Source organism: Schistocerca americana, chromosome 11 (assembly GCF_021461395.2).
Source record: "Schistocerca americana isolate TAMUIC-IGC-003095 chromosome 11, iqSchAmer2.1, whole genome shotgun sequence".
Taxonomy (NCBI): Eukaryota; Metazoa; Arthropoda; class Insecta; order Orthoptera; family Acrididae; genus Schistocerca; species Schistocerca americana.
In genome coordinates this window covers 153,819,682-153,833,228 of record NC_060129.1, presented here as the reverse complement: position 1 = coordinate 153,833,228, position 13,547 = coordinate 153,819,682, and the positions used below count along the sequence as shown (strand labels likewise).

Below are 13,547 nucleotides of genomic sequence, written 5' to 3'. Positions count from 1 at the left end.
GAGGTGTTCATAAATTGTAAAATTATATGCCTTTCTTGTGATACGTAGACAGTTAATGGAATTGGGGTTTATTCGTGCTTCTCGACTCGTTTTATATGTTTTCGGCAAGATGTTACATATTTCGAAATAATAATGCAGCAATTACTCATTCGTAAAGGAATCCCCCAATAATCTGCGTGGAATCAAAGTTACATCTAAAGGTGGCTATTATTTATAATGTAAAAAATAAATCGGTGTTTTTCTTTATTGAAAAAGCCTCAAAAATTCTTTTCGTTATGCCACATTCGCTTTCCACAATTCAAGATGACAGTCAGTTCTGTAAATGTTTATGATGGATGATGATTCGCAATGTATTGTTAAGTCATTAATCACAGTAAATATCACAGTTAGCTGTTATGGAACTGCCCGCAGTATAGGTATTTTGTTAAATCCGCCCGTTGAGAGTTTTTAAATACTTTCAGTGTATGTTTTTTAATTTAAAGAAGTTGGACCTACATTTTAATAATTTGTTTGTACTTTTGTTGAATTGTCAGTTTGTGAAACAGAAAATTGTTCATTTCTCCAATGAACACAGACCAATATGTCGATCGCAGAGGTTTGTTGGCATTTGATTGCGATGGCAAGTCTTTTTTTTTTCCCCCAATTCTGCCGTTTTTCAATTGTGATTGTTTCATTTTCGGTAACTGACAGAATCGGAAGCCAAACATTTCAATTAAGGCAGAATAAACTGTTTTGTATACGGTAGCCAGAATTTTTTTGCTTGAATTTATTTTGCGCCACAATAAAATACACTTGGTGGAGTTAATATAGTTCATTTGTCCCAGAAGCACTGGATTAATTTCATGGTTGTCTCATTAGAACTTTCACATCCATATGCTACCAATTTAGCTGTGCTTGACAGTTGTTTCTCTTCCCCATATGAAACTAAATGTATAATTCCGATATTAAATGGACTTTATATTTTATCTGCAGCTTTGGTACAGACAAAAGGAAGTTATATTAATTTTGTATCATCAGATATTTATATTGTTGTTCCCAGAACATCAGCATGTGTGAACCTAGAATATTATGGTGATTGGAACTAAATGAGTGTGTTTGAGTTTTTTGTGTTCTCATCGGCTGATGAATGCCAGTGTGGATAATTTGGATTGCATGTTTCATTACTTTTAGCACAACCTTCTGTTGCGATAAATTGTATTGCGTGTGTCCTCTGTTGCCAAGGCAGTTACAAAATGTTGCAAATTTGAAGAAAAACGTAGAACTTTAATTTATTATTTAAATCTGCAAAGTTGGTAATGGTTTCTCACTTTCTACACACAAGCACATTGTCAGTGAAATTTTGTGTGGTAGGCTGTCTGACTCATTGACTGTGTCATTCTTTTCCATCCATCCCCTTTTGTGTGCATGCTAAATACTGGCATTACAGACAGCATTTGGCATATGGGACAATACATGAAGGGAGATCAGGTCTTCACAAGTAATATACATCATTGGGCAAGTAATGTATGCTTGTGCTGTCACATGCTATTACCCAAGGGGGCACTGAGTGACATTCCTTTTGCTGGAGTTCAGCGTCACCAAAAAAAGAAAAAAGAAGAGGAAGAAGAAAAGAGAGAGAGAGAGAGCGACAGTTCCACTCAGGCTGTATATTTCAGTAAAATGCTTTACACGCCTCTGTTGACCAATTTCAGCATAATGGCCATTTTCAGATATACATAATCAACACAACAGTTGATGTATGTGAGGATGTGAATAAGGGGGAATATGTACACAGAGACAACCAGCATGATGGTGCAGTCATGAGTATACTAAAAGATAAATAAAATGCCAAAACAATAAAAACATAATACTTAATGTACATGAGATCACACACACACACACACACACACACACACACACACACACACACACGATGTCATGTCCTAAGAGTCATGAGATGCATTTCCTCAGGTATAACAAATAAATAGTGCTCATCGCATCTTTCATATGATGCCCATTGTCAACGGAAAGCATTTGATTTTTTTCCCCATTAAAACCAAAATGATTTTTAAAACAGTATTTTATGTGCCCATTCGTTAGAGTGGTCCCGTGTTATACAATATTTGTATTATCAGTATTTATTAAAAGGGACACTATGACTCGAAGAATAACCAGTACTCCAGCAGCGACTCTACTGCCTTGTCCCCAGTGATTGCTACCTTCAAGCAGGCAGCGCTATTGAGTGTCTGCTGGATTGGTGTTTATTCTTCATGTTTAAGTGTCCCTGTTAATATATATCAACAAGAAGAATATCATGCTGTGTGTGTGTGTGTGTGTGTGTGTGTGTGTGTGTGTGTGTGTGTGTACTCGCGTGCGCAATGTGCTTTTATTAGTTTTTCATTCTCATATGTATGCCACCATATTACCAGGTACATTTGAAAATTTGGAATTAGCCAGTAGTGGTAAATAAAACATGCTATCGATATAAAATACTGCCTTTGTGGAACCAAGACTTTTTAACCAAATGGTACTGTTGGCAAAAAAAGCCACACTCAGTACAAACCAGGACATGTATTGTTAACAAATACTGTGTAGATTCAGTAGTCTACAGAGATCGTGTGCAAGCAGTATATGAAATCTGCATAGTTATTTATATAACAGTTACGTGTTTCTAAATATATTGATAGTAAATCCAGCAAGGAATATACATTATATAAGGATAGACCACTGCTCGTCAAATATCAGAAATGTTGAGCTGAGCTGTGGTTAGGCATATAGGAATAACGATAAATTGTGTTGCTTTTGATTCAAGCCGCCCCCCTCTCCCTCTCCTTCACCCTCACAATTCCCTCTCCATTACCAAAAGTCAAGTTGTGCCACAAATTTTGTTTCTTCCCAATTGTTATCTGATCTACCCATCTAATCTTCTCCATTCTTCTGTAGCTCCACATTACAAAAGCTTCTGTTCCCTTTTTGCCCTCACTGCTTATTGTCCACATTTACCTTCTATACAAGGCTACATATCGGACAAATATTGTCAGAAAAGAGTTTCATGCACTTAGGCTTATATTTAATGTTAACAAATTCCTCCTTTCCAGAAATGATATTCTGCTGTTGCCAGTCTGCATTTTACATTCCCTCCACTTTGCTCGTCATCAGTTATTTTGTTACCCGTATGGCAAATCTCATTTTTAATGTCTCATTCCATAGACTAATAGCCTGAGCATCATCTGGTTTAATTAGGATACATTCCATTTTCCTTATTTTACTTTTGTTGATGGTCGTCTTATAACCCCATTTTATGATATCCATTCATTCTGTTTTACACTGCTCTTCAAAGCCCTTTGTGATCTCTGGCAGAATTACAATGTCACCAGTAATTCTCAAAATTTTTGTATGTTGACCTGAACTGTTAATTTCCTTTCAAAACTCTGTTTTTACTGCTCAGTGTACAGGTAGAATAACATTGAGGATAGGCTACAAACCTGTCTCACTCCATTCCCAACTCCCACCTCCATTGTTTATTGTGCGACTGCTATAACTTCATTGTACCCTTTTTACAAATTGTAGATAATTTCTTGCACCCTATATTTGATTGCTGCTACCTTCACAATTTTACATAGCGTATTCCAGTCCGTGTTGTCATATGCTTTCTCCAAATCTACAAATGCTATAAACTGGGTTTCTTTGTATTACTTCTTACATTTGTACATTTCTCTGGAACCCAAACTGAACAGCTTTGCATAGTTCTAATTTGTATATCAAGCGTACGTTGTGAGAGTCTTCGGCTGACAAGGAATGTCCGGGTATTGATTGGAATGAGTATTTTTTATACTGCCTCTTTCTTGGGTGCACTACACTTTCTGAGGATTCTTTAACTGAAACGCAGTCTTGTATCTGCTGTGGCTTCGATTGGTTTCATGTGGCCGTTGCATGTTTAATTTCTCTGTATACTTCCTCCTGATATTTGCATGTGTTAATCTTTCCATTAGGCTAATTGGTTTATAGCTGTGTAATTGAACAATAGCAAATCTTTACACCTTTTTATGAAATATGTTATATTTAATTTTATGTTGAAGGTCTGCTGTGACTCCCTCTATGTAACCAATAGCATTGTAGTTGTACCCTTATTGTTTTAGGCAACAAAAAACAGGTGATGCAGTATTCTTAACACCAGACTTGTATTTACACTTACATACACTTCTGGCCATTAAAGTTGCTACACCACAAAGATGACGAGCTACAGACACGAAATTTAACCGACAGGTAGAAGATGCTGTGATATGCAAATGGTTAGCTTTTCAGAGCATTCACACAAGGTTGGCACTGGTGGCGACACCTACAACATGCTGACATGAGGAAAGTTTCCAACCGATTTCTCATACACAATCAGCAGGTGACCAGCGTTGCCTGGTGAAACGTTGTTGTGATGCCTCGTGTAAGGAGGAGAAATGCGTGCCATCACGTTTCGCACTTTGATAAAGGTCGGACTGTAGCCTATCGCGATTGCGGTTTATCGTATCGCGACATTGCTGCTCGCATTGGTCGAGATCCAATGACTGTTAGCAGAATATGGAATCGGTGGGTTCAGGAGGGTAATACAGCAATCCGTGCTGGATCCCAATGGCCTCGTATCACTAGCAGTCGAGATGACAGGCATCTTATCCGCGTGGCTGCAACAGATCGTACAGCCACGTCTCGATCCCCAAGTCAACAGATGGGGGTGTTTGCAAGACAACAACAATCTGCCCGAATAGTTTGCCGAAGTTTGCAGCAGCATGGACTATCAGCTCAGAGACTGTGACTGCGGTTCCTTGACGCTGCATCACAGACAGGAGCAGCTGCAATGGTGTACTCGACGACAAGCCTGGGTGCACGAATGGCAAAACGTTGTTTTTTGTTTTCAGATGAGTCCTGGTTCTGTTTACAGCATGATGATGGTCGCATCAATGTTTGGCGACATCGCGGTGAACGCTCATTGGAAGCGTGTATTTGTCATTGCCATACTGGCGTATCACCAGGCGTGATGGTATGGGGTGCCATTGGTTACACATGCTCGGTCATCTCTTTCGCATTGACGGCACTTTAAGCTGTGGACGTTACATTTCGTATGTGTTACGACCCGTGGCTCTACCCTTCATTCGATCATTGCGAAACCCTACATTTCAGCAGGATAATGCACGACCGCATGTTGCAGGTCCTGTACGGGCCTTTCTGGTTACAGAAAATGTTCGAAAGCTGCCCTGATCAGCACATTTCGCAGATCTCTCACCAATTGAAAACGTCTGGTGGCCGAGCAACTGGCTCGTCACAATACGCGAGTCTGTACTCTGGATGAACTGTGGTATCGTGTTGAAGCTGCATGGGCAGCTGTACCTACACACGCCATCCGAGCTCTGTTTGACTCAATGCCCAGGTGTATCAAGGCTGTTATTACGGCCAGAGGTGATTGTTCTGGGTACTGATTTCTCAGGATCTATGCACCAAATTGTGTGTAAATGTAATCACATGTCAGTTGTGGCATAATATATTTGTTCAGTGAATACCTGTTATCTAAAAACAAAGATGATGTGACTTACCGAACGAAAGTGCTGGCAGGTCGACAGACACACAAACATACCCACAAATTTCAAGCTTTCGCAGCAAACTGTTGCCTCATCAGGAAAGAAGGAAGGAGAGGGAAAGACGAAAGGATGTGGGTTTTAAGGGAGAGGGTAAGGAGTCATTCCAATCCCGGGAGCGGAAAGACTTACCTTAGGGGGAAATGTCTGCTTGTGTCTGTATATGTGTGGATGGATATGTGTGTGTGTGCGCGAGTGTATACCCGTCCTTTTTTCCCCCTAAGGTAAGTCTTTCCGCTTCCGGGATTGGAATGACTCCTTACCCTCTCCCTTAAAACCCACATCCTTTCGTCTTTCCCTCTCCTTCCTTCTTTCCTGATGAGGCAACAGTTTGTTGCGAAAGCTTGAATTTTGTGTGTTTGTTTGTGTGTCTGTCGACCTGCCAGCACTTTCATTTGGTAAGTCACATTATCTTTGTTTTTATATATATACCATAATCTCTTATTCTCAGGGACCGATGATCTCGCTGTTTGGTCCCCTACCCCGAATCAGCCGGTCTTATTCTCATGATCGGTAGGCAAGGCATATCTCGGTGTAGCATAATAGTTAAACAGTCTTCTTCATGTACAGCTTCTCTAAATTCGTACAACAGAGTTTCGCAAGAATAATGCCTTCTTTCTTCCAAGAATTTCTGTTACAGTTTCATAGGGGCTATACAGACGTGTTACGATCCCAGCAGCACATCTCTGAATATTCTGTCTCCGCCGTCTTGCATATTTGATACGGCCTCGAAACACTGCAATAGTAGTCTAAAATTGGTCACACTAGTGTATTGTATGTGGTTTCTGTAGTGGTTGCATGACATTTTCCTAAAACACAATGAGTCTTCCATTTGCCTTCCCTAATACCAATTTTATGTGATGGTTTCATTCTGTGTTGCTTCTTAGTCTTCTTTCAGTTAAGTTGTGCTTGCAGCAGCAGCAGCATAGTGTGCTGATGTTTACAACAACCATTGAATGCTGGGCACTATGTGACGGTGTTAATCTCTTCATATTAATGCAAACGTTCCTTTGTGAAATGTTCACTTCACAAAGATAATTAATTTACTGAGTGGATGAGGGTACATACAAGAACCTGTCAGCTATAAAGCAGGAATAGCATTAATTATTTACTTTGTGATCAACACAAAAGACCATTGCCAACATCAGCACACTACACCTCCACTGCCGTAAGTAAAATTTTATCCTTCTTTCTTCTTTTTTCTAGCCTTAACCCATGTTATTGTGGTGTTGGAATGTTATTCTGGACTTAGCTTCGTCAGTGGTGGAACGTTTCCACTTGTCCATCCTGTCCCCGCACCCTTCCCCCTTATGACCCGCACCCCCACCCGGGATGGAATTTGTGCACACCATGGAAAAGTGTGAAAACGTTTTTGAAATTTTTGCAAATTGTGTAACTGAGATGGGCCATAGGTACCAGCCTGGTACTCACTAGTTGGATGTGGGGAAACTGCCTCAAAGCCACATTCTGACTCGCCGACACATCGGCCCTCGTCGTTAATCTGCCGGAGGATTTGAGCTGGGGCCTTCCTGAACCCTGGAAGCGGCATCCTTATTGGTAACAGTCCTCTCGGTACTGCTTCTTAATATTACTACTAATTACTATACGTGACATGCTAAGGCTGTTCACTATTAATGTCGTCATTGCATTATGTTGGGTTCTATCTCTTTGTTTTAGGTATGCATTACATTTATTCCCATTTCAACAGTGCTGCTATTCATCACACTGAGTCTGGGTGGCAAATATTTTTTAGAAAACTTAGAATTTTCAGAAAATTTAACAAAAACTCAGGGAATTCTGTGGTTTCAACCTAGCATTGTAATTTAATTTTACTGAACTTTGTACATCAAAAATTTTAAAATATTTAATATTTCAAAGTGTGTTGATTATATGAGTACTATTCCGTATAAGTTATTGATGTTTAAAAACTCTGGTTACAATACTGTCTATTGGCTACTATGTTTCAGCTTTGAGGAAAGAGTAGTCTTTCATGTAATGTGAGATCCTTCACCCTAGTTTCTACACATTCAGGAGCTTTATGACATGATCAACCTGGAATTTGATTTTCTCTCTCTCTCTCTCTCTCTCTCTCTCTCTCTCTCTCTCTCTCTCTCTGTCTGTCTCTTTGACCCCGAAGATTGAGTATCCACTCGTGAGTGGAAATTTTCGCTGAGCCTGTCCACAATTTCTTAAGATCAGCCATCTATGACACTTTCCTGTAGACAACACTATTAGCAGCAAAAACTTTTACAGTGCTGCTGATGCTCACTGCTAAATGATTTATGTATTTTGAATGCTTTGGATATAATATAACACTTCCCTCAGCAACATCTTATTTTAGTTACGTTCGTCTAGAATAATGTAGTGGGTTCTGTTAGTTATTACTTTAGCAAATGATGTTGAACTATGTTGTTTCCAAGGTATTGTGTATGGATAAAATGAGTTGTGTTTCTGAATCTGTGGTCATTCTTTGAGTGAAGCTTGTGTTCCCCCAGGCATGCCACTATGTTTAACTCTTTTATTGCTCTGGACGAGTAACTCCACGTGCTGAGGACATGTTTAAACGTGGCCCCTGGGTTTACCTTTTAAAGCGCATACCGTTCTGCTGACCTTGTAATTGCTGCGGACAAGTTATTTCCGTATCTCGATGAATAAAAATGTTATGAGTATTTATCATACAACATACCTCCTTGTTTATGTACTATCATTTGGGGAAAAAACACGTTTCCTTATCTTGAACTATGCCAAAAGCTTATTTCCCCAAGTCTTTCTGTTGTGCCTATCTGCAACTCGGCATCTCTGCTATATGGTGAATAACAACTGTCCGTCTCATAATATTGTCGTTCTTCCATGCTGGATTTTCCATTGTTTTAGTATGGTAATTGTTATGATCTCAGTTCCTGATGCACAGGAACGACAGTGAGCACATAGTGTGCAATTGTCCGCCAGATATAAAAACAAATAACTTGAGAGCAAAATGAGATATCACTCTCTTCTCAATTTTAAAGAAAATTTCGATATGTAATCTACACTTCATATTCAACAATGTGTGTGAGCTAAAATCAACCATACGCAGTTCACACAGTGCACTATTTACCTCCACGGACGCCTTAAAATTTTGTGCTGTGCTTTATTTGATTTGATGCTGCGCAGTAACTATGATGAATAAGGAAAAGAAATTCAGTCTCCTATTGAGCAAAGATATCAGACTATAAGATATGCAAAACCAAATTTTTTTACTGAGTAGTTTCCTTAAAATTTGATGAAGCATACCATAGTGCCCAGAATGGTATCTGCCAGTGCAGGTGGCAGTATTAGGCGAGCAGTACAGCAATGACTAAGCCGATCTTAGCACAGAATGCAGCAAGGACATCTGTAGCAGCTAAAGGGGTAAACTGACAATACGCCCTAGCATTCTCCAACATACAGATGTTAATGATACTGGGCTGTAATTCTGTGCAGCCTTTCTTTTATCCTTTTTGTAAATGGGAATGACTGGTGCCGAAATATCAGCGGAGGAAATTTTATTTGCACAGCTGCATGCCCAAAACTTAATGGACTATGAGTACAACTGATTTTACTGAGACAAACTGGCCATAATAAGAGACCTAACATGAAAATCCCATATTGTAGCAGCAGAACCAGTACAAAAAACCCTACTGGGGCCAAAGTTTGCTGTCTGAATGCATATGTGTCCAACTTTCTACAGAAACCAAAGTTCCGCTGCTCCAGGTGTAAAATGATTCCAAAGAGTAGACAGTTCTCCCTACTACAAAGTGTCAAACATTAACTGCACTGTATTGTAATAAATGTATTGTAATAAATTGAAAATAAGTCCACCACACGTCTCCCTGAAAAAAGTCTATTTATTCAGCACCATTGTTAACTTAAAATATTATCCTTTAGTGTGGCCTTGTGCAAGTAACAGTGTTACCAGTCAGGAAAGAATGCAATACAGTGGCCGGTGTTTGCAACTACTCTTTTAGCTCAGCATTGGTACCTGTAGACTCCACGCTGTCTGCCCCATTCCTTACCTTGCCACCATCGCTCACGCGTCCTCTGTCCGAGTACTCTGTCCAGTGAGGTTGTAATAATGCAAGGTCGTTCATAAATTCCCGTGCAACAGAGTTTCGAGAACAATTAACGGTAGGATTTTATCCCACTTGCAGCACTTTTTCCATCAGTCAGCAAACGTATTCAGTGTATCATTTCAATACCACATCTTATGCTAACACTTTGCCAAGTAATAAAAAAGCGCATGTACAGCAAATATAGTTGGACCATTAGAACATTTATGTACACTCATTCACAGATTATGTTCTGTTTTTAGATACTGTATCATATTAAGCACTACGCTGCTGTGCTGTTTTCGGATATCACTATTAGATGTCTGTATACTGGAAAAGTTGAGCCTGTTTAATACACACATTGTAAGTTAAGTGGGATTGACATCACTGAGTCCAAATATTCACCTACCTTGCAGAAAGAAATTGTCAATATCCTCTTAGTTTGTTTCGTAATATCTGGGTATTTTCAATTTCCTGCCTGGTGTCTACTGAGAAACCGTAATAGCGTTTTGTACCAGAGTACAAAAGTTCATTCTAAAGCCTGGAAAGGGGCACTTAGTGTTGTATTCACCAAATGTGCTCAAAAATAAATAGATGGCTGGAAGAGAACCCTCTTACCATCAAAAGCGGTTACTGTCAGCGAAGTGGCTCACTCGCACGAAGTGACTATACAGTCTCACCACAGTGCCGTATAGGATTTGGCAACAGCTACAACAAAAATTTTTGAAAAACAGGTTAGCAACATTTTATTACTATAAACATAGTGTTACTCAAATTTAGCACGAGGTTAGTATGCAGACTTTAGTTCTGTAGTCACCGGGTCGCTCGAGGTCACTACGGGTCAGAGACACAAGCTGTGGTGTGGGAGAAGTCGAGTGCTACACTTGGTGATATAAGGAGTGGTATTTTACTGTCAGGATGAATACGGAAAGTAGCTGCTGCCTAGTGTCGTACTGGGCGCAGGCATCCAGAGAGTGCCAGGAAGAACTGTTAAAGCGTCTCATCGATTAGTCGTGATGCTGATACTGCAGGTCATTGAATGACAGCCGGTACGATGGCACGTGGGATGCCGTGGGGGTATTCTCCATTACTGGACGTTCTGCAGCAGAGGGTGGCTCTATACCTCGTGGATTGCCTTTCGTCTGCTCAAGTGAACGTAGCCGACCGTGCAGTCTGGGACAGTGGTGGTTGTGAAGGGCAAGTCCTGCTCTCCCATCAGGGGGTGACCGAGATTGCAGCAGGTGCTCACGGGACAGCTGATGGAATGCACCGCACCTACAGGTTGTGGGGATGACAGCTTACAGACGACACTAGGTAGGTGGAGAGCTGACACCGCACCAGTCTCCTCCCCATCTGTGACCTCCGAGTAGGTTGCAGTGGCAGATCACGGCTGTGGCTCGCATCGTAATTGCCGCGCGTCTCGACACTGAACTCGGGAAGTGGGTAGACCGCCGTCGATCAGTTCGTCACGGTTTCACTGAAACTCTGTAAATCGTACTTTTCGATGATGTCGGTGACACAGACCGAATGGCGGCATAACTGAGTGTGACTGTGAGCTCTGAAAAGTCGGTTATTTAAGTGGCTGAGCTCGTTCCCCGTGACGTGGCGGCTGTAGGACAGGGATGTTCGACCGGTCGATCGCCACGGCTTTACGATTCAATCTTTTGGTACCTTATCCAAAATATGTTTAAATGAGGTGTGTTTTGCAAAATACCAGTTTGTTGACAATGAGTGTTTTGCACGGTATTTGTTCGTTGTAAATCTGACAGCAGTGTCTCTGCTTCCTTCGTTTCTATCTCGATTTCACCGCCTTTAATGCTCGCACTAAGCGACAGTCTTTCCTCCTACACAGTGAGGGTACTACTTGCGAGGTGTAACGTGGTACGTAGCGGTGACAGGGGAGAACACTTAATATTTTCTGCAGGACGATGTGCGGTTCTTGAGAGAACGAGCTCCGCCTCCGGTAGGCAACAAGAACCTGCGTTTTCGACTTTCCGAGAAACGGCTATGTGCTCGACGGTGGTAATTTATCACTTAAATACTTTGTGTTATCGAAATCGAGGTTGCCGTTTGTATTGCCGTGTCAAATAGCCGCCTCATCTTTCAGACTATGTGAGGTTGGTTCTGACAAACTATTCACCAGATTGTAATAAACTTTCAATTTTTTTCACAATTACAATATCATGAAAATTTAGTCTTAGGGCTACAACTTTTGGTGCAGAGAAAATTACCTTTTATGTATTTTATGTAATTAGAATGGTTAATTTTGGCTACAGTGTTGTTTTGTGTTGAAACCTTTGTGAATTTTTATATCAGTAGATCTCTAAATGGGCTAAATTGCACGTAGTAGATCTCAAGCTTAAAAAGGTCAGGCTCCCTAACTCTAGGGGTACAAGCGAATTTGCCCTGCTTTATTGAGCTCTTCCGTGCCCCTTTCCTTAATTCTCGATCGTCGAGCTCGGGTCTGCCTGCTACGTCGGACTGTTGCGGGAAGGCTCCGGTGCTCGGAAGCTACGGTCCATTATTTCATACTGTCCCAGATGTACTGTGATATTTGCTCTTTTGCTTCCCTGATTCAGAGGTTGTGAGGCAACACTTGACTAGTGCCTCGCCTTCTGCTACATTGGTATCACACTGTGCTGACATACTGATCGATACACCTCCTTGTCTCTGAGTTCGCCGATCAAATTCAAAAATTTAATTGCAGACTCTGTTCAGTCTGGGGTGTAACAGTCCAGTGTTCACTTGCACTGATTTGTGTTTAACTCTGGCTTGGTTCCAACTCCAGTGAATGATAACTTCAATCAGCTGTAGACTGTCCATTGTGGCTCTTCTTGGCAGCCACTGTAGATGTGGTCCTGATGCTGTCATTAGGTGCTGCTGATGCTGTGCAATACTACTGATACTGACTTTTGAGGGCAGCCTCATGTCTGCTTACATCTGTGTGTGGTGAATAATATTAACACATTACATAAAATTTACTGCAGCAACACATGAGTACGTAGTAAATAAAACAGCAAGAGTGTGAAGCATATTTTATATGATTTATTTAAAGGTTACAATTATTGGAGCTAGTAAAATACCAGGTACAGACAAGTTACAGGATACGTGTATAACATATAAAATAAAATATTTATAGCATATATTAGAAATTTAGAGGAGGAATACGTGTCATATTTTCTAAAATGAGCTGAAATCTGTATATAGGATGGAGAAAAATTGTCTCACAAAATTGTAACCCTGGATAGCTGATGCCAGTAGGAAGAAAAATTACCATTAGATCGACAATGCACAATTTTTAAACTACGGAAACGTGATGTCATGCGCTCCGATTGGAACCGACAGCTGTAGCACTGCCCGTCAACTGACAAACAGCAACGGGACAACCCCACAGCCGATCGGAGAACGTGGCACTGAGTTTCTGTGGTTTAAAAATGGTGCGTTGTCAACCTACACAACATTAGTAATTTCGGTTCCTACCTGCATCATCAGCTATCCGGGGTTAAAATTTCGTGACACAATTTTTCTCCATACTGTATTTGAACATAGTTATTAAAATTAATACATGTAAAAAATAAACATGCTCTCTTATCTGTAGTAAGAGGGTGTAACATGTTATGTAAGATTAAAGTTAAAAGCGTAAAAACGATTTGACATGTAGCCTACTTGTTGAAGGCCATGATGTTACATGACGAATGGTACATCACACCACAGCTACAAGATAATATATATTGTAAGATATTATATTGATAGTAAAGACAATTTAAAATGACCAGAATGAGGTTTTGCTTTGCAGTGGAGTGTGTGCTGATATGGGAATTCCTGGCAGGTTAAATCTGTTTACTAGACTGGGACCATTGCCTTTCACGGGAAAGTGCTT

At 40.6% G+C, this 13,547-nt stretch overlaps 1 protein-coding gene across 8 annotated transcripts in view; it reads left to right on the top strand.

The window, feature by feature from the left end:
- The window catches only part of LOC124554092 (eukaryotic translation initiation factor 4 gamma 1-like), a 656,327-nt gene that overhangs the window by 1,191 nt on the left and 641,589 nt on the right, over nucleotides 1–13,547 (top strand). The gene's annotated exons all lie outside the window — the stretch shown is intronic.